General features: G+C 40.3%; 1 pseudogene; it reads left to right on the top strand.

The window, feature by feature from the left end:
* Positions 1-17,029: 17,029 nt before the first annotated feature.
* Positions 17,030-17,149, top strand: LOC136313708 (5S ribosomal RNA; annotated as a pseudogene).
* The last annotated feature ends 4,086 nt before the right edge of the window (positions 17,150-21,235 follow it).

Consider the following 21,235-nt stretch of genomic DNA (forward strand, 5'->3'; position numbering starts at 1 on the left):
TAGAGGTCATAGCTTCAATATTTTTCTTATTAACTGTGACTAATGCAATTAAATTGAATGTTGCTATTAGGAATTAATGGGAAAGACATATAAAAATAGCCAGCATAATTCCTACCATACAGAAGGTACTTAAAAATAGTAATTAACTAATTTTACATCTATTCATTTGTTTTATAGTTTTATATAAATTTTAAGTAGGCAAAACCCAGTTTAATGGTAGAAATAAAAATAAATAAACACAAACAGAACAAAACAGGATCCCGATTATAGAACATTAAAAAATTTTTGGTTCAAAATCTCTTTACCTATATCCATAGTATCTTTTGCTCTTCTCATAGAAGGAATGTCACTAAGCTTCCTTTAAGGCAGGGGTCTCCAAACTTTTTACACAGGGGGCCAGTTCACTGTCCCTCAGACCATTGGAGGGCTGCCAAATACAGTGGTCCTCTCACTGACCACCAATGAAAGAGGTGCCCCTTCCAGAAGTGCAGTGGGGGCTGGATAAATGGCCCACAGGCCGTAGTTTGGGGACACCTGCTTTAAGGGGTAATAGATCATAAAGTAGAACAAATCATGTCTCTCTCTACAACAGTCATATTCCTGAGTGACTACAGCTGAATTTACCTTACAGCCTTCAGAGTTCTTATTTATACAACATAGACTTGGAGTTTATATTCTTATAAAATTATGTCTCTCTTCAATTTGAGTGATTCCCTTGGCCTAAAAATTTATTTACCTATTGTTGTCTCATTAAATCAACTACATTTATTTTTAAAAAACTGTGACCAAATACATCCAGGGAAGGCCATGTTGAATATATAGTGTGTCCATAAAGTCATGGTGCACTTTTGACCAGTCACAGGAAAGCAACAAAAGACGATAGAAATGTGAAATAAATAAATCTGCACCAAATAAAAGGAAAACCCTCCCAGTTTCTGTAGGATGATGTGGCAGCATGTGCAGATGATGATGTAACAGCGTGTATACAGCGAGCAGCCTATGGCCATGCCAGTCGAGATGTGGATGGTACAGAGGAAGAAAGTTCAGTGTGTTCTGTGGCTCGCTAAATTTGAATCCGTGATCAAAGTGCAACGTGCATATCAGCGCATTTATAACAAAATAACACGACATTAATCACTTAAAACAGAGAATCACAGACATTATTCACTCTGTTACACCAGACGTCCTTACCGTGTGTGGCAAGAACTTCACTATCGTTTGGATGTGTGTAGGGCAACAAATGGAGCCCACATCGAACTGCACTGAATAGGTATGAAACTGGGAGAGTTTTCCTTTTATTTGGTGATTTCACATTTCTATCGTCTTTTGTTGCTTTCCTGTGACAGGTCAAAAGTGCACTATGACTTTACAGACACACTGTATAACTGAGTAGGACTCAGAAACCTTGTTTTTTTTTTTTTTTTGTAATCATTCTGTAATCAACTTCCCTTATGGCCTTGGGATTTTTGCTGGGTTCCAATGAACTTAGAACATCTCATCTGTAATACAGAAGTACATGAAAACCAAGACTTCTGATCCCAACCCACCACTCTTTTTCTTTTCCTCACAATAAACTGTATCATTTGATAAAGTAGGATTTCCTTAGTTCAAAGTACATTATTCCTGGTATTAAAAAAAATCAAAGTTTTTCTTTAAACTTCCCTCAATAAACTGCAATGTTAAGAACATATATAGGTATTTTAAAGTGCATATATGTACAGTAGTCAATAATACCCATGATAAAAGCCTGTGGGTTCTGACACATGACCACCTCATTTCTCTTTCAAAACTCAATTCAATTTTGATTCAAAGAGACAGGGTAAGATGACATCTCATTATCTAGAAACATTTCCGACAGATTTAATAACTCCAGGGGGCCTTTTCTGAGTAAAGAATATATTTCTTTTCTTCTGTTTTCTTGCCCAGTCCAACCCAAATAATAATGAACATCCACACTGACAACAGGAAGGCATTTGTGACACAGGCACAGATTCAATTTTGGACATTTATTAAAAAGCTCTACATAGAGTTTGAGAAATTATTTTTACTTCTCAGACGAGCAAAGTAAACTGAGACATTATGACATAGGAGAGAACCATAGAGGTTATGTCTCTCCTAGAAATTGAAACCTAACAGATAAAATGCTCATTAAACTGTCTATGGAGTTATAAAAATGAAATATGTCTGCTCCACATAGGCAATAATAGGGCTATAGGACTAATGGGTTCTTAATTACCACATATGGTTGTGAAGAGAATGTTCTATTATTCCTGAATAACCCTCACTCGTAATATCTTTTTAATAATCTGAAATGCATACAAATGTCTTCTTGATAGTATCTATGCAACACTTGGCTGAACACTAAACGGGTATGAAGTATTCGTGGAGGTGCTAATCAAGGATGATGCATAGGGACCCGTGCAGAGACACGCCTGTTTGTCAATGACATGATCAAAAATCCAAAGACAAAGGCGACTGATCTCTAGATCACAGAGAAATGCACAGAACCCAAAGTGTCAGGCAAATCAAGGAGTCAGGTTTTAGGGAACACAAAGAGAGAAGTTGAGAAATGTGACCGTAAAGAGAGCTTCACTTTGACCCTGAACTGAGTTCCCTGCATTTCCCTTTCATGATCAGTTCCTAATGCCTGTTTTGTTTAATATACAGTGTGTCCATAAAGTCATGGTGCATGTTTGACTGGTCACAGGAAAGCAACAAAAGACGATAGAAATGTGAAATCACCAAATAAAAGGAAAACGCTCCCAGTTTCTATAGGATGAGGTGGCAGCATGTGCACATGCGTAGATGATGACGTAACACCATGTATACAGCGGAGCAGCCCACGGCCATGCCAGTCGAGATGTGAACAGTACAGAGGAAAGTTCAGTGTGTTCTGTGGCTCGCTAAATTCGAATCCGTGACCAAAGTGCAATGTGAATATCGGTGCATTTATAACGAAGTACCACCACATAGGAATAACATTACTCGGTGGGATAAGCAGTTGAAGGAAACCGGCAGTTTGGTGGAGAGACCCTGTTCTGGTAGGCCATCAGTCAGTGACGAGTCTGTAGAGGCTATATGGGATAGCTACCTAAGGAGCCCTAAAAAATCTGTGTGTGAGCCCACATCGAACTGCACTGAATAGGTATGAAACTGGGAGAGTTTTCCTTTTATTTGGTGCAGATTTCACATTTCTATCATCTTTTGTTGCTTTCCTGTGACTGGTCAAAAGTGCACCATGACTTTATGGACACACTGTATATAGGAAGTGGTGCGGGTCTTCTAATAATAAGTTTCATGCATAATGACATTTGTACAGGAAAGACACAATGTAGGAATCCATAGGCTCTGTGCTGACTCAGCACTTTCAAAGTTCACATTAAATGAGTACGTCAGCCAGAAGAGAGCTTAAATATCTTGTTCAAAGAAAAAAAATGACATAGGATAAACATAATAAATTAAAAGTGGTTCTTTCCTAACAAAGCTGTTTACGATGTTTGTAAAAGATATTTATGAGACAGACTCTCTTCCCAGTAAAATTTACAGATTGGTTTATTCTTTGACAAAAGATGTGAACAGACCAATTTCACAATTGCCTAACTGTAATGCGGGATTTATGGCCTGGTCAGAATATAAGAAAAATTTAATCATCCAGAAAAGATGGGAAGTGATGTCGTCAGCAAAACTTCCTCCCCAAGTACAAATGAGCCAGCAAAAGCTATCTCAGTACAGAGACATGTCGTGAGAGACGGCAGGAACCTGGAGGGAAGGAAAAAGGGCGAAAGAGAAGAAAACTGGAGGATGAGGGCCTGAGATAGCAGGGAAGGGATGTGGGTGATATTTATCTTCTTCTTCTTCTTCTTTTTTTTTTTTGTTGTTATTGTATTTTTCTGAAGTTGGAAACGGGGAGGCAGTCAGACAGAATCCCACATGCGCCCGACCGGGATCCACCTGGCATGCCCACCAAGGGGTGATGCTCTGCCCATCTGGGGCATTGCTCTGTTGCATCCAGAGCCATTCTAGTGCCTGAGGCAGAGGCTACAGAGCCATCTCCAGCACCCAGGCCACCTTTGCTCCAATGGAGCCTTGGCTGCAGGAGGGGAAGAGAGAGACAGAGAGGAAGGAGAGGGGGAGGGGTGGGGAAGCAGATGGGCACTTCTCCTGTGTGCCCTGGCCAGGAATCGAACCCGGGACTCCTGCACGCCAGGCCAACGCTCTATCACTGAGCCAACCCGCCAGGGCCTATTCATCTTCTTCATGGTCAGTCTCCCTGAGCCCAAAGAACAACTTTATGAAATCAAGTTGTAAGTAAATAGTTGAGGGGAGAGACTATCCATCTATAAAACACCCTCTTAGGGGTTCAATTATGTCCCCCCAGAAATGCATGTTGAAATCCTAACCCCTAGTCCTTCGGAATATGCACTTTTTGGAAGTAGGGTCATTGCAGATATAGTTATGTTAAGATGAAGTCATTAGGGTGGACCCTAAACCAATTCAACTGATGTCCTTATGGAAAGGATATAGATGTGCACGTAGACGCACGCACAGGGAAAGCGTCCAGTGCAGAGGAAGGCAGAGGCTGGAGTGATGCTTCCAGGCCAGAGAGCGCCAGCAGATGCTGGGAGCAGGCCAAAGGCACGGGCCTCAGAAGAACCAGCTCTGCCGGGACCTGCATGATCCTGTATGCCTGGCTTCCAGAACTGTGAGAATATAAACAAACGTCTGTTGTTCAAGCCACCTGCTTTGTGGTGTTTCGTTAAAGAAACCCTAGAAAACTCACACAGTTTCTTACTACTCCCCTTTTTCTTTTAATTGAGGCCACACTGGTTCACATAATTATACAGGTTTTAGATGCACGATTCTACAAAACATCTCTGTGCGCTGCACTGTGTGTCCGCCACTGCAAGTCAAGTCTCTGTCCATAACCATTCTCTCTGTACCCACCTCCACCTCCTCCACCCTCCAGAAGAACCCTGAAGCACTCATTCAAGCAATATATGCACCTCATATGTTCATTGCAGCATTATTTACAATAGCCAAGATCTGGAAGCAGTCCAAGTGCCCATCAATGGATGAGTGGATAAAAAAGCGGTGGTACATTTACCCAATGGAACACTACAGGGCCAAGAAAGAACTGCTCCTTTTAACAGACAATTTTATAAGCATCCCCCCTTCATTTCTGTGCAGAATCATGTGCCTATGAAAAGTCTTCGTTTCCCTCTTAGTCCTAAAGATAGATTTTTAGACACTCCAACCTTTAAAATAAGCCTCCAGTCCAGATTAGACGGTCCATAAACAAATGTATCTTGAGCTGGTGTTGTTTATCACCAATCCAGATTTAGATCCTCGATATATGCTGCTATCTCCCCGGCTATGTGGCAAGCCCAACATTAACTCCCATTGACAAAACTGATGAATTGAGATCCATCCTACTCTTCCTCTCTCTGTCTCTCTCGGGTGCCTGTAGGACACACTTCCTGCAGCTAAGAGATTAAGTTAACAAACTGTGCAAAATGTATTATAAGGATACAGAATGTTCTGTAGAACCCAGACTTTTGTGTTAAAAAGTAAACCGGAATCAGGGATTTCAATGTCATGAGGAATCCTTCTCTGGTGTCCGTCCTTGCTGCCTTCTTAACAGTTCTGTTTCACCCTGTTCAAACTTACATTCTTTGCTTTTTTTGTTCCATATTGGCCAATTTATACTCACATATGTCTCCAGCTTACACGTTAAATATCTAGCCACTTGAAGAAAGAAGTCACCTCACATGGTTCCAATTGTGAAATTGCTGGTAAAAGGATTCTGACTGTGTCAGCTTGAATTATGTCCCCCCACTCCCATCGAATTGACTTAGGTTGTTGAATTAGAATTCTGTTTGAATAAAAGACACCAGCATCCCACTGACTGGACTCCATCAATGGGGGGTAGCAGGGATAAGGTTTCCTGAAATAAGGTCCAGGAAGTCAATCAAAAAGGTATCAGATGTCCCATTCTCTGTCAGGGATGCTGTCCCTGACACCAAGGAACTGGAGAAACAGTTCCTATGACAACTCCTCCTCCTCCTGAGTTGAACGATTGATTCGTCTCACTGTTTGGCCATGTTGTTACTTCCTTGTGTATGCAGATCTCTGAGAGCTATGACTGATGTCTGCTTGGCTACGAGTGTCCAAAGGGCGCTGGAATTGACTATCCGTGTGCATTTTCCTCCTAAAATCAGCCACTCGGTTCTGATGGTTAGGAGCTCTGATTATGGCTTTTGGCATATTGAGATATACACTGGACAACTGTGATCCAATTGTAGTGTTATATTCCTTTTCCTTTTAGTATCATGTCTCTAATGCCTGGCGTCTATTTTTCCAATCACAGCGTGTCTCATACTAAAGTCTGACCTTATAAAGACAGTAGAGGATCTTTCACATTTTGATAGTGCACGCCTCAGAGTGGCCTTTAGAAACGTTCTTGTCTTCCTTGACACAATCTGTTGACATGCAAGAAAAAGCATGAATCTACTCTTTCCTGGAACACCAATATGCTAGAATGGCCTTCCTGCTTGACGGACCTTACGGCAGAGACCAAATTGAATGCGGACTGACCAGCATGGCTATTAACCCGTCTGCTCAGCTCCTACGCCAGAAAGAAAGACAAACAGGGCTTTGCTAGAGCTGTAAATATCCCATACAGCCTTGGACTAAAAGTAGTTACACCTGTGAAAGATTTACACTTATGGTCCACATAAATTAACTGTCCAAAGAAAATGAAACATAGAGATGTCTACATAATTTACTAGCAGACTGCCTTGCAGAGCTTCCAAGTACATTGAAGTGATTACCAGGAGAGCCCTGGTTATGACAGGAGGTCTAGATTCACAGTGATGATATTACTGCTTCCTACAAAGACGAGTGAAACAATAAATAAATGCAGCCTCAGGAAGAAAGCCTTTTTTTTGGAATCAAGTGTTTGGCCATCATAAGACAGGATAGCAGGTAAGGCCAGGGAGAATGTTAATCTCTTATACTGAATCAAATTGAAGTTATAGAGGGAAGATGTAGAAGTTCCGATTCCTTGTGGAAAAAAAAATGTTTTGTGAATGAAATGAACATATGCTTCAGAAAAGATAATGGCCTCTAGAAAACACTAGCCTCAGTGAAATTTTCCCCACCTAGAAACAAATGTACTAGTTAAAGTACTGACCCAAGAAGTACATGGAAATTTAATTATATAATAAGTATTAGCCTCACAGTAGAATGTTAGCATTCAAATGGGCCTAATATGTCCTTCTAGTTTAACTGTCTACTCCAATAAGCAGAGCAGATGAAAAGAGAAGTGAAACCTGCATTTTGAAATCACAAAGCTAAGCCATGACCTAGTCAAAGCTAGAACCCAAGTATTATGACTTTCATTAAAATATTCATGAATTTTCACTATGCTCCTTAAGCATAATCACTCAAGATGCCTATTCCAATTACTAACACTTAAGTAGTACTCAATAAATATTTGTGGAATAAATTTATGAACAACTGAATATTTTTATCTCCAACAGAAAAGTCAAGGTTTAGAGAGGTGAAGACGAGACTCCCCTAATTAATCAGTTTACAGTTCAGTGGGGAAATAGAAAACCATGCATGTACAGCTCTTATTTTTAGCCAGTTATTCCAGGCACACTGTCGTTTCTGATAAAGTTTTCCCTGGAAAAGACTGAATTACAGCTGCTCGAATGAACACCCACTGTACCTTGGGAGTGTGTCTATGAAAATCTGGGTCTTCCTCAGTTTAAATGGTGGTTGTGACAGAGGATCAACCTTGGGAGTTGGACCTCTTCAGCCTAATGCACTGGGTTGCCTCACTGACTTTGCATATTTTTGTCTTCTGAATTTTGAAGTTAGGTTGAAAATAAACATAAGATTTTCCCCTTGATAAATATATAAAGTGAAGAGGATGGTCTTTGTTTTCTCCTGAAATATAATATTCCTTCTATTCTTGGAACCATCAAAGATACTACTATGATCCCAATGCTTTTGTATCTGTAAGAATATTTTATAATCATAGTAATCGTATTATTGGTATACATTTCCATAAAAATTGTGCAAGATATGTGCATGCATGTTTGTAGATATGTGTAGGAACAGAGGATAAAATAAAATTTCATATCCAAAAATCATACATCTTTTAAAACTGCGAGAGGCAAAACATCGCCTTCTATTTACACAGATCTCTGCCATTGTTGTTGCTCTTTATTCATCCCTAAGGTGTCAGATTTCCCTCTTTTTAATGTTATATCCCTCTGATTAGGTTTCTTTGCTTTATTTTTTAAAGAAACATTTCTATGAATGACAAATTATCTTAAATTTTAAAATTTGTGGGCTTTCCCAAATTTGAGATGTATTCAGCTGTTATTAATTTAAATATTGTGTCAAATAGCTAATCTTTTTTCCTTCTCATTGTGTCTCCAATGACATGAATGTTAGGCCTTTTGATATTTTTCTTTTCTTGATTTAATTTGCTGGGGCGACACTGGTTAACATAATTATACAGGTATCAGGTGCCCAATCCTACAAATAGCTCTGTACACCATATTGTGTGTTCACTACCCCCTACAAGTCAAGCCTTCGTCCATCACCATTTACCTCCCCACACCCTCCTCCACCCCCAACCCAGAGCATCGCCACACTGGGTCCACACTGGTTTCTTCTTGTCCTTTTTTTTGCTCAACCCCTACACCTCCCTCACCCAGTGTGACCCCCTCCCCCCAACTGATCGCAGTCCTTTTGACACTTCTCATGTTCAATTTGTTTGAATCTTTTCTCTCTTTGTTGTTCCAATTATGATTACTATTGACCTATCTTCCCATGTGTTCCCTACTTAATTTTTCAACCATTAGGTAATTTTATAATTTATATTATTGTGGTTTTCCAGTTCTAAAATTTCTGTTCTTTAAGATTCTATTGTATTGACAAATCTAAATGTCCATTAAGCATGAAAATGATGGATCCTCTCAAGCTGTTATGAAGCTTTGGATTTCGTAAATATTTCTTAGAGAACTGTTTTCAAAGCACACAATCAAACTGATCTGGTTCAGACCACAAGTCCTGACTTACTTTTTTTTTTAATTGAATTTATTGGGGTGACATTGTTTAATATAATTCTATGGGTTTCAGGTGCCAATTCTACAACACATCTCTGTATACCATGTTGTGTGTTCACCCCCCAAGACAAGTCTTTGTCCATCACCGTTATTTTGAACTGTGGTTCTAATCATAGTTTAGTTTTCAAAGCCATGTTGTGCAGTTCAGCTACGTCTGATGAGTTCATTCTGGGGCCTAACAGTGATTCACACTTTATTTTTTTCTCAGTCTTCATAACTTTTATATTATTTATTCTGACCAGTTCCACATGTGAGCAGTGCAGGGAGGAGCCCAAGACCTCATGTGTAGGTTTAAAGTTATCTTTGTTGCCTTCCTCTCTGTAATCTCCAGTCTCTTGAATTCCCACTGGCTCCTTTCCTGCTGCTTTGGTTTTAAACTTGAAGCTGATAATCCCCATGACACATGCCCCACGACTCAGTGAATATTAGTTTAAAACACCAAGTCTGTGCAACAACCCCTGCTTCTGTTGCTGCCACTGTAAAACTTTAGATTGTTACTGAGTTAGCCCAGTGTGGTGCTAGAAGAGTCAACAGAGCTACAGCCGGCACCCTTCCACACTGCCATCTTGTTCTTTGTCTGGAGAAACTGTTCTTTCTTAGAATTTTTTCTGTCTATGTCCATGTGGGTATAATCAACAACATATAGGAGGAGAAAACAAATGAGCAAAACACACACATACAAAAATATGGCAAAACAAAATTGCAATAACAAACAGACCAAAAAGACAAATAGTGAATTTACCACTCATGGACATTTTTTTTTTTTTTCATTTTTCTGAACCTGGAAACAGGGAGAGACAGTCAGACAGACTCCCGCATGCGCCCGACCGGGATCCACCCGGCACGCCCACCAGGGGCGACGCTCTGCCCACCAGGGGGCGATGCTCTGCCCATCCTGGGCGTCGCCATGTTGCGACCAGAGCCACTCTAGCGCCTGGGGCAGAGGCCACAGAGCCATCCCCAGCGCCCGAGCCATCTTTGCTCCAATGGAGCCTTGGCTGCGGGAGGGGAAGAGAGAGACAGAGAGGGAAAGCATGGCGGAGGGGTGGAGAAGCAAATGGGCGCTTCTCCTGTGTGCCCTGGCCGGGAATCGAACCCGGGTCCTCCGCACGCTAGGCCGACGCTCTACCGCTGAGCCAACCGGCCAGGGCTTCATGGACATTTTTTAATGTTTGATTTCCCTACCCTATCTGCCTGCTCTCATTTACTGAACAGCCTTCTGGAAGCTTCTGTATGTTTCTCTAGAATTTTTATTAGTCATCAGTGAACAAGTTGAGCTGGCTAATCTTTAGCTCATCTTACCTAAAAGTGAAAACTTCTTGCACCAACAATATTTTTAAAAGGTGAGAGAAAAAAAGCTTTATTTTTAGCATTCTAGGAAAGGATACTCTGTATTCTTGATCAAAGGTCTAGAGTTTGATTACCGGAATGAAGCCAAGAAGCTCTTTCTTTAGAGATGGCATCTAAAACTCTCTTGATAGAGAAAGTTACAAAATGCACAGAATTAAAGGAAAAGGAGAAAGGGAGGGAGAGGGAAGGAGAGAGAGAGAGAGAGAAAGAGAGAGAACAAGAGACAGAATTATTTTATATGAGAGCTTGAAGGAAGAAAGATATTTATCACATCAATTTTTTCTTATATTATTTCCACTGGTGTTACATTTAATGGTCAAGCAGGTTTGTGTGTGTGTGTGCATGTATTTTTTAATTTTTAGGACTGTAGTAAAGCAGATATTGGGGAAAAAGGATTTAGGAGATTAACTTGAGAGGACTAAGAAGAAACATCCCTATATTCACTGCAGCACGTTTTGAACAATACATGGAGACATGGCCAAGACATGGAGACAACCAAGGTGTCCCTCCATAGAAGGTTGGATATGGAGATGTAGGACATGTATACAATGGACAACTACTCAGCCATAAGAAAAGATGAAATACTACCATTTGAAACAACATGGATGAATTTTTAGAGTATTATGTTACATAAAACAAGTCAATTGGAAAAAGCAAAGAACTACATGATTTCTCTCATATGTTGGGTATAAAAGAGAGACTCCCAGACACAGACAATAGTATCATGGTTACCAGAGAAAGGAGTTGGGAGGTGGCTGGGGGTAAAGAGGACCAAATATATGATGATAGAAGATGGTTTGACTTTGGGTGATGGGCACACATCACAATATACAGATCAAATACTGTAGAGATATATACCTGAAATCTATACAATCCTATCGACCAATGTCATCCCATTAAATTTAATAAAAATAAATTCTTAAGAAACTAAATAGGTGGAGAATGAAATTATGAGTGTATGGCTGAATAATCAACAGCTACAGAACCTTGGCTAAGCAAGGGATGACTCAGAAAACAGTGGAAAATAAGAGATGAGGGTTAGAACATTGTGCCATAGGTAAATCAAGGGACAGCATTTTTGGTGTCAGTCTTGTTAAGAAAGAAGCTGTTGTCATGTTACTAAACATGTACACTTCTAAGAGTCTGAATGTCCCAGCTACCGATTGTAAGGAACTATTTAGAGGGCATCCAATTAGAGATAATGTAGACATATGAATTCTATATGCAAAGAATGAGTTCAAGAAAGGAGAGATCTTTAATTTGATTAAAGCAGTAGAATACATTTATTTCCATTCCAGGCTGACCACTTTGAGAAGTGTGCGAAGATCAAGCCAACTAAAAGTGCGAACACTGAAAGGGGGATAGTCTTTTACAGAAGTTGGAAAAGTGTTATCTGATGCAGTTTCTGTGATCATGAAAATTGGGCAAAGTCTTGATAGATGTTTAGTCACCTGTAGAATGGACAGGACCTGGTCCTTTATTTTATGCAGGTGATTGGAGATGTTATAAAGGGAGAGAAGTTGAACAGAACTCTCAGATTCCTAGTTTGTGAAACTAGCAGATGCTGAGACATAAGAGGGAGTCAACATCTAACCAAAACAAAGAGTAGGCAACGAGGAAGTCAAAAATGATAAGAATATGGCCCTGGCCGGTTGGCTCAGTGGTAGAGCGTCGGCCTGGCGTGCAGGGGAACCGGGTTCGATTCCCGGCCAGGGCACATAGGAGAAGCGCCCATTTGCTTCTCCACTCCCACTCCCTCCTTCCTCTCTGTCTCTCTCTTCCCCTCCTGCAGCCAAGGCTCCATTGGAGCAAAGATGGCCCGGGCGCTGGGGATGGCTCCTTGGCCTCTGCCCCAGGTGCTAGAGTGGCTCTGGTCGCAACAGAGCGACGCCCCAGAGGGGCAGAGCTTCGCCCCCTGGTGGGCAGAGCGTCACCCCTGATGGGTGTACCGGGTGGGTCCCGGTCGGGCGCATGCGGGAGTCTGTCTGACTGTCTCTCCCTGTTTCCAGCTTCAGAAAAATAAAAAGAAAAAAAAATGATAAGAATAAAGGAGCATAGTAGGGTAAAAAAAAAAAAAAAGGGAAAGGTAGTGGTTTTATTTAGCAATAATTCAAGATATTTGTAAGCCACTGAATCTGTGATGTCCAATAGTTAGTTGATGGCAGAATGAGACCCCCCTACTCTGAAATCTGGGAGTTAGCTCCAGAACCAGAAGTTTATAGTTACAGAAGAATTACATGCTGGAAAGGTGAGTTATGGGAATGACTGTGAGAATGGGGTCACTGCTGACACTGAATCGTTGGGCAGCGTAATTCCCCGTGAACCTGGCTTCTTTCAGGTTCCAGGGCCGGATGACAGTGGGGATGGGTTCTGAGTAAGAACTAGAGAGAGGCAGATAGAGCGCTATGAGCCTCACTGTGCTGTTTTTTTATTACAGTCAGTTATCTAATTTTGTTCTTAGTGCACAGAACCTATCATTCACCCAAAAAAGCAGAAGCATTTTAAAGCATTTTGAATTATTTCTGGTGAACTATTGTCAGTTTGTCTTTTATCATCTACAAATCAAGGAGCAAAAATAATGATTTTGACAGTTTCTTTTTTTGAAACAAAATATTGTTCAAAAAAATTAAGAGGATGTTTTTAAAAAAGAAGAAAAATGAGATAAAGAACATTTATTATTAAATTTTTTCATCTAACTTTTCTACTTTCACAACTTTAATGACAGTTTCTATCGTTTCTGCAGAAAGCCCTGATTTTGAGCTCCTACCTGGGCAAATCAGATATACCATTAAAATGTGAACCATGAAAGCTCACTCAATTATTGCTCCTGAAAATGATACAGCTGGTCAATCATTTTGTAATTCACTATTACATGTAAACCAAGTCCCATTCTAACCTAATATGAATTTTAAGCTAAGCGAATTTTCATCACGGAATCAGGCTTTTGCTACTCCATCTTAAAAGTAAAAATTGGACAGAGAAGAAAATTCTCTACAAATAAACATATTTTGATGAATTTCTTACAAAAGGAAGTACAATAACTCTTTCTTTAATACCTGAACTAAATCCCATGTATAAATGTCAAGCCAATTATTTCTGCTGGAAGATTTTGTCAACAAAATAGTTTAGTAGGAAGCAATGTGACAATTTCCATTACATGCTGGGGGAATGAGAAGTAATTTAAGACACAGAATTGTTTTATTATCTCTGAAGCCCCATGACATTGGACTCCACGGATTGAACGGCTAAATGGAAATATAGAAATGATTAATATCATAAACTAGAAGAGCTTGATGATTAAAAATACCCACTTTCTTTTTGTAGAGATAACATTGCAATTGATTACCTTTTAGTCAGAAAAATGAAGTTACTATAGCATTTCACATATCTGATTTGTTTCTCTTCATATGAAAAGCAAAGTTGCTATATGCATATGTTTACCTGCAATGTGTAGATAAGATCGATGTTGACATTATGTGTACCTCCCAAACTGTATATGAAGAAATCAATAGGACATTCTGAACATAAGATACACACACACACACACACACACACACATTACTGGAATGTATGGGAGAAATCACTTTAGAATTCAAGCATTTGGATTAGATAAATTTACCATTGAATTTGGACAATACATCCCCCTTCTAAGCTCCGTTTTCTCAATGGATAAAAGAGCATGACAGTCCCTATTGTATGGTGTTAATATGAAGATCAAATAAGGTGATGTTTAAAGTGTTCATTAGAATGCCTGACATATAGTCAGCATCAATAAACACTAATTGTATTTGTTGCCACTATTGTGTCATCCTGATGGGTGTTACCCAAATGAAACTTGCATTATTGTTGGTATTCTTTGTTGCATAATGCATGTGAAACCTGAAAAGGTGTGAAAATATGGATCCCACTTGGTTGAATCCAGTGAAAAGCATGTGTCTGACACACAGGCTGGCGTAGTAACATGTCACATACTTACAATGTCACCAAGTCATTGTAGTGATCAGTGGAGCAGTTTAGAGAAGGTTATTGAATATTTTCATCAGGGACAGGACTAGCTCTAGGGAACTCATGTGCACTGTTTCTCTCCTAAACTACCTCTACCCTTCCCTGCCAGCAAAATGAAAATTATGAGTTGCAGTGGAAGCCTCACAGATACCAGTGTCTCGAATGCTAAAAATATCATCCTCGCTGTTAGCCTGATAGAGACTTATAAGCTGATTTGGGAAAGGAGAAATGGGTTTGCAGAAGCATGCCACTCTGCTCACATGGACCGAAGTAGGAATATTGGTTAATCAGCTGCCCTTGGGAATCTCAGAATGATTTCCACTAAAAAAGTGTGAAACAGGTCAGAACCAGACTACTGCGTTATGCAGGGAAAAAATGGAATTTCTTAGACTTTTAAGGCTATGTGCCTCAGTCCTCATGCTGCCACTTTCTCAGAGTGGGACTGTTCTTTTTTGTTTTTGTTTTTGTTTTCTAACTGGGTAAGAGGGAGGTAATAAAAAACATCTCATATCACTGCTTTGAGTGAGCTGATTTCTGAAGCCATGTATTTAGCCAGCTACTGCTTGTGCCGCACTTTCAACTGAACTCTCATTTCTCTACGCACATCCAATCGGCGATGAAAATTTACTATAACACGATGTCACTGACGGAGGGGTAAGTGAGCAGGTCTACCTACTGCTTTCGAAGATGCCAAGTGATTGTCCGAAGGGCCAAGGAAGACCAAGGTCACGAAAGCACAGCGCATCAGACCTTTAATATTATCCCATTATTCTATTCCATTCTATTCTATCTTACAATGCTTCTATCAAGAAACACGTTAGATTATTTCTAAATTATCCAGCAATATATGATATTTGCTTCCACAGCCTCAAGGAGCCATTCCGGAATCATACACAATGGTGAGACATTTCAGACATACCAGTACTTATGTCTGGGCTTATGCAAATAGGCCCCGTGTGGCCTAATGCCTGAGATTAGTATTCTAGTAGCATCTTGGCAAATAGTAATAGGAATGAAAAAGAAAGGGAATCCAAACCATATCTATTGGCAATATAGCTTGGGTAAACTTTTCCTTGTCCAGATGGTTTAAGAGAACAAGTAAGCTGTGAAGGAGTTTCTGAGACCTAAAAGATGAGAACTTTTAGAGAGAGAGAGAGAGAGAGAGAGAGAGAGAGAGAGAGAGAGAGAGAGAATACTTCCCAAAAGATGCACTATAAAAAAATGGAAAGAATATTTTAGAATTTTCTTCAATATGCTTATATACACTGTGGATATTATGTTATCAACATTTTATAAAAAAAATGTTCATTTAGTATATATGTGTTCTTCATATATGCATATACGTAAGGAGTCAAATGTCAGTGTGGGAATTCAAAACTCAGTATGGAATTTTCATAATTCAGTAGCTCATTGAAATCTCATTTATTTTAAAAGGTGGTATCATGGACATTACTGTTTTCGGTTGCATGCCATTTTTATTTGCTTAATTCTGCCTAATCAGCATATACTACTTTTATAATTTAAAAAGAGTAAATATAAAGATTATAGGCAGCGCCATGAGAGAGGACAGCCAGAAGAAGCCTTTAAGATGCGTGAAACGCTCCGAAGTAAAGCCTGGTGCTCAGAAAATAAAATGTGTAATTATAGAATGAGATTCCCACAGTGAACTTCTTTAGGGTAAGGGTGGTCTTATTTATTGTTTCTGGCCCATCAAACAAGCTCGACAAATACGTGATGACTAAACAAATACCTTTGAAATTTCAAGAAGTAATAGTTCACGTTCTTTGTTTCATTGAACAGTGCAACTTATTACACATTTTCAAAATTTAAATGCAATGTCTTCCTAAGAGACATGGACAAGAGAGTGGTGGTTACCAGGGGTGGGGGGAGGGAGGACGCAGGAGGGAGGGAGGGAGAGAGTTAGGGGGAGGGGGAGGGGCACAGAGAAAACTAGACAGAGGGTGACGGAGGACAATCTGACTCTGGGTGAAGGGTATGCAACATAATTTAATGACAAGATAACCTAGACATGTTTTCTTTGAATATATGTACCCTGAAATATTAATGTCATCCCATTAACATTAATAAAAATTTATTAAAAAAAATGCAATGTCTTCTTTCATAGAAAAGAAAATTACATGTAGGCAGATTCAATTACTTGCTCTAATTTTCACACACACAAAAAAATAGATCTGAGAAAGATGGATTATTCTAACTTCAAATCCAATGATCAACTTCTTTGCCTGAATCACTTTACTTAATTAATAAGTAATTTCCCTAAATCTGCTGTGTATAAAGTCCTATATGAGACAGTGTTTACAGGCAAGAAAATGTTAAGACTTAAGCACTTTCCATTACAAGACTTTGCATGTTGGGGTTAGCCAGAGATTCAGTGGTCTATGAAAGGAAAAAGAAAAGGAAACTGGGAAGAAAGTTGGGAAAAGAATAAACCTACACATTTTCCAAGTCCTTTTAAAAATTCTCCTGGAGCTGAAACTGCTAAAAATAAAGCTTCCAGAATAGCATTCCCCGTCTACGGCCATACCACCCTGAACGCGCCCGATCTCGTCTGATCTCGGAAGCTAAGCAGGGTCGGGCCTGGTTAGTACTTGGATGGGAGGCCAGAATAGCATCCCTGGCATCTCTAGGTTTCTTCCAAGCATAATGGTAGCTGCTGCATTTTGGGAAAAATAATTTGCTCTACCCAGTTTACAAACTGAATATAAGTCATTTTTTTTTTCTGAGGTGAGAAGCGGGGAGGCAGACAGACGGACTCCCACATGTGCCCAGGATCCACTGGCATGCCCACGAGAGAGCGATGCTCTGCCCATCTAGGGCATTGCTCTGGTGCAACCGGAGCCATTCTCGTGCCTGAGGTGAAGGCCATGGAGCCATCCTCAGCGCCGGGGCCAACTTTACTCCAATGGAGCTTTGGCTGCAGGAAGGGAAGAGGAGACAGAGAGGAAGGAGAGTGGGAGGGGTGGAGAAGCACATGGGCGCTTCTCCTGCGTTCCCTAGCTGGAAATTGAAACTGGGACTTCCCCATGCCAGGCCGACGCTCTACTGCTGAGCCAACCAGCCAGGGCCACATTAATTCATTCTTGATGACCGAGAAGTAGACTATGCACTTCCATTCATTTAGCTCTACCGGTGAAAGTGAAAGAGAACTGCATAGAATCCCCAATTCAAGAAGCACCCAGTATAAGGAGGAGAGTGAATGGTTAAGTGTACCTGAGTTTATGGAGGCAGATGCTAATGTATCTCTCCTGGATATGTAAACCGGGACCAAAAACAAACCACATCAATTGCCAAGTGCTTCACTCAAAGGTCATATGAAAACTGGAGGGCTCTCAAACCTGTGTTAAAGTATTCTTCGCTGGAGAGAGTTGATTTAATTACCTGTAACCTGTCCTCTGGGAACAATTAGAATTCGACAGCAAAGGTGTGTGCAGGAAAGGAAATGCTAAGATACTTTCTATAAAAATTCTAATACAAACAATGTAAACTTTTATAGGTCCTCAATTTACTTTCACATAGTAGCACAGAGCTAGATTTATGACTTTGTTCTTGTTTGTTTCTTTAATAAATATCTCCTTTTTCATCCTGCAATGCTACCAGGAATCCCAATGATTCAAGGGCAGGAAGTATTTCAAAGATAAGAATAAAGAGAAGCCATAAAGAATTGAGCTTAATTGTCTTCACAAATCTAATCTGACTGTTCTCATAATGCCTTCTTTGCTGGGTGCCTCTGCTTCAGACTTTTGTGTCAAGTGAGAAACAATTAACACAACTTCAGAGTACTGGTTGTCATTTGAAGATGATACTTTCATCCTCTTGCAGGAGTTAAAAAACAACCCGGAACTATATATCTGTAGTGATTTCAACAATAAGCAGGTATCATCCTATGTGATGAGCTCATTTGAAGGCTGACGTTTTTCTCTGAGGGTTTTATCACTGGGAATTGACGCAAGATCATGACACTGCAGGGAAAAAAGGAAGTGATCTCTTTAGTAGGTGACTTTCAGAAATGATTCAAATGACTGTTAATTAGCTCTTAAAGAAGAGCCTGAGAGCACCTGGGGGAACGCGGATGGGGCAGATATTCTCCATGGACTTAGAAACATGGTAGTTTCTATGTCCATTTACAAAAACTATATATAGTGTGTCCATAAAGTCATGGTGCACTTTTGACCGGTCATAGGAAAGCAATAAAAGATGATAGAAATGTGAAATCTGCACCAAATAAAAGGAAAACCCTCCCAGTTTCTGTAGGATGATGTGGCAGCAGGTGCGCATGCGCAGATGATGACGTAACACCATGTATACAGCAGAGCAGCCCACGGCCATGCCAGTCGAGATGTGGACAGTACAGAGGAAAGTTCAGTGTGTTCTGTGGCTCGCTAAATTCAAATCTGTGACAAAGTGCAATGTGAATATCGGCGCATTTATAATGAAGTGCCACCACATAGGAATAACATTACTCAGTGGGATAAGCAGTTGAAGGAAACCGGCAGTTTGGTGGAGAAAGCCCGTTCTGGTAGGCCATCAGTCAGTGACGAGTCTGTAGAGGCTATACGGGATAGCTACCTAAGGAGTCCTAAAAAAATCTGTGCATGAGCCCACATCGAACTACACTGACTAGGTATGAAACTGGGAGAGTTTTCCTTTTATTTGGTGCAGATTTCACATTTCTATCATCCTTTGTTGCTTTCCTGTGACCAGTCAAAAGTGCACCAAACTGTATATTCTTCAGAATAATAAGTCTTTGAAATGTGGTTAAATTTCAAACGGAAAGATTCTATGGTCAACTATACTTGAGAAAAGGTATGTTCAAATAAAATGAAAATCTTATCTTTGTTTTCTATTTCTTCTTTTTCTTTTCTTTTTTTCTAGCTAAGCCTTATCCATTTTCAAGAAAGGGATTAAATGGACACAGCTCCAAAATTCAATTGGTCCCATCACCCTGCTAAATATTCTATGGAGACGCGTTCATCAATGTCGACCCTGCATAAGACCATGATTCTAGTCCGAATATCTCCTATACCTTGTGATTGACAAACAGAATGTTTTTTCGAGGGAAGGCAGATGTGAGCCACGTTACTGAGAAGCTGAGTTCTCGGGACTTTGGCAGCATGGTACCAAGGCATCTGTCTGACCGAATAAACTGCTTCTTGTGCATAGCCATGATATCAGACATAGTGGTAAGTACTCTTTAAAGTGTGAGGAAGAGTTCCATATTATCCCCACAGGTAAGGAAAATGACACTCAGAAGCTTAAAGTAACTTGTGAGCTAATTGTGGCAAATCTAAGAATTAAACCTAATTCTGATGTGCTCACGTTCCCAGCACCCAGCACTGAAGATGAGCATCGCTCTGCACGTTGCCATGGGGTTTAGACCATGTTTCAGTCCACACAGCAAACCGAGGTAACCAAACCACCATCACTTGGACTTCAGAACACAGTTAAAAACCTATTTCCAATCTAAATCTTCCCTCATCTTACTTATAATTTTATATGATACTGAGCTAGATGGTAGAATAGACTTGCCGTGCTTGGCCATAAGAACCAGAAACTGCCTCCTCAAGAGTTTCATTTGTAGTCTTAACGTCTAATTAACTTCCCATGTAATTAATGTTCTTAGAGGTCATCTCTGGACCATGTTTTAGGAAGCTCGGTAACAGAGACTATGAAGACTGCCAGTTATTGCTCATCCGGGGAACAAAGGTCTTGTTCCAAGATAATCGTTCTGCAAGGCAAAGACTTTGCAGGACACTCAAGAAAAAAAAGGTTAAAAGTCAAGATTTACTAAAATGTGGTAGTTTTCAAAGGCGGTAAGTCAGATTCCTTGGTTTTTAAAGCTAGCTCAGATTTGAGGAGCAGTAATCTGCTAGCTAATGTTTTTAATTGAATAATTTATTCTTTAATGACTTTGCCCCGTTCTTATTTTCAAGTCCATGTTCCATTCAGACTTCCACATAATTGGGGGAACAGTGAGACGTGGGCCCGGCGGGCTGTACAAACGCAAACTGGGTATTGGTTCTGCATCCCAATAGCTTGGACTGTTCTCGAAAGGACAAGTGTAAATCACGTAAGAAAACAGAGTATGGCAATCTTATTTTCTGGAACAAGGGTGACATTTCTCTGATTAGGGTTTTTTTCATTGCTCTGCTTCACACTTCAAGAACCAGAAGGACACTTTGGACACAAAAATGTTAAGATTTTTGCACATTTAAATGGAAGGGAATTTTCCAAATGAGCACTGCTCTATACAATCCAGAACTATGGGGTGTTATTGAGGCAGATAATAAAAAACTAGGAAAATTCTTCAGCAAGGAGGTGGGAGAAACTGAGACACATAGCTGAACAAACTGGCCAAAGAGATTGCAACCAGATACAGAAGGCCACTTCTCTAGAGGTAACATCTGTGCCTCAGTTGTATATCAGCCCCAGGCCCAGAAAAGCAGCAAAACCATGTGGGCGACCCCAGGACCAGTTGCGGTGACGTATAACCCCCTGCCCTGGCGCTGATCAATCAGCACAGATTGCAACCCTGAAAGGGCACAGCTGGAAAAAGCTGGTGACTATTCTATTGAAATCCTCCCCTTAAGCTCCCAGTCTTTAAAAACCGTCAAAACCAAGGTGCTGGCAGCTTTCCCTCCCAGGAGCACACCCTGCCTTCTCCGACCTCCTCCCCTCCTGCTTCCCCCACATGTGTGCATTCCCCACACGCGAAGGGT

This window comes from Saccopteryx bilineata, chromosome 9 (assembly GCF_036850765.1).
Source record: "Saccopteryx bilineata isolate mSacBil1 chromosome 9, mSacBil1_pri_phased_curated, whole genome shotgun sequence".
Lineage (NCBI taxonomy): Eukaryota > Metazoa > Chordata > Mammalia > Chiroptera > Emballonuridae > Saccopteryx > Saccopteryx bilineata.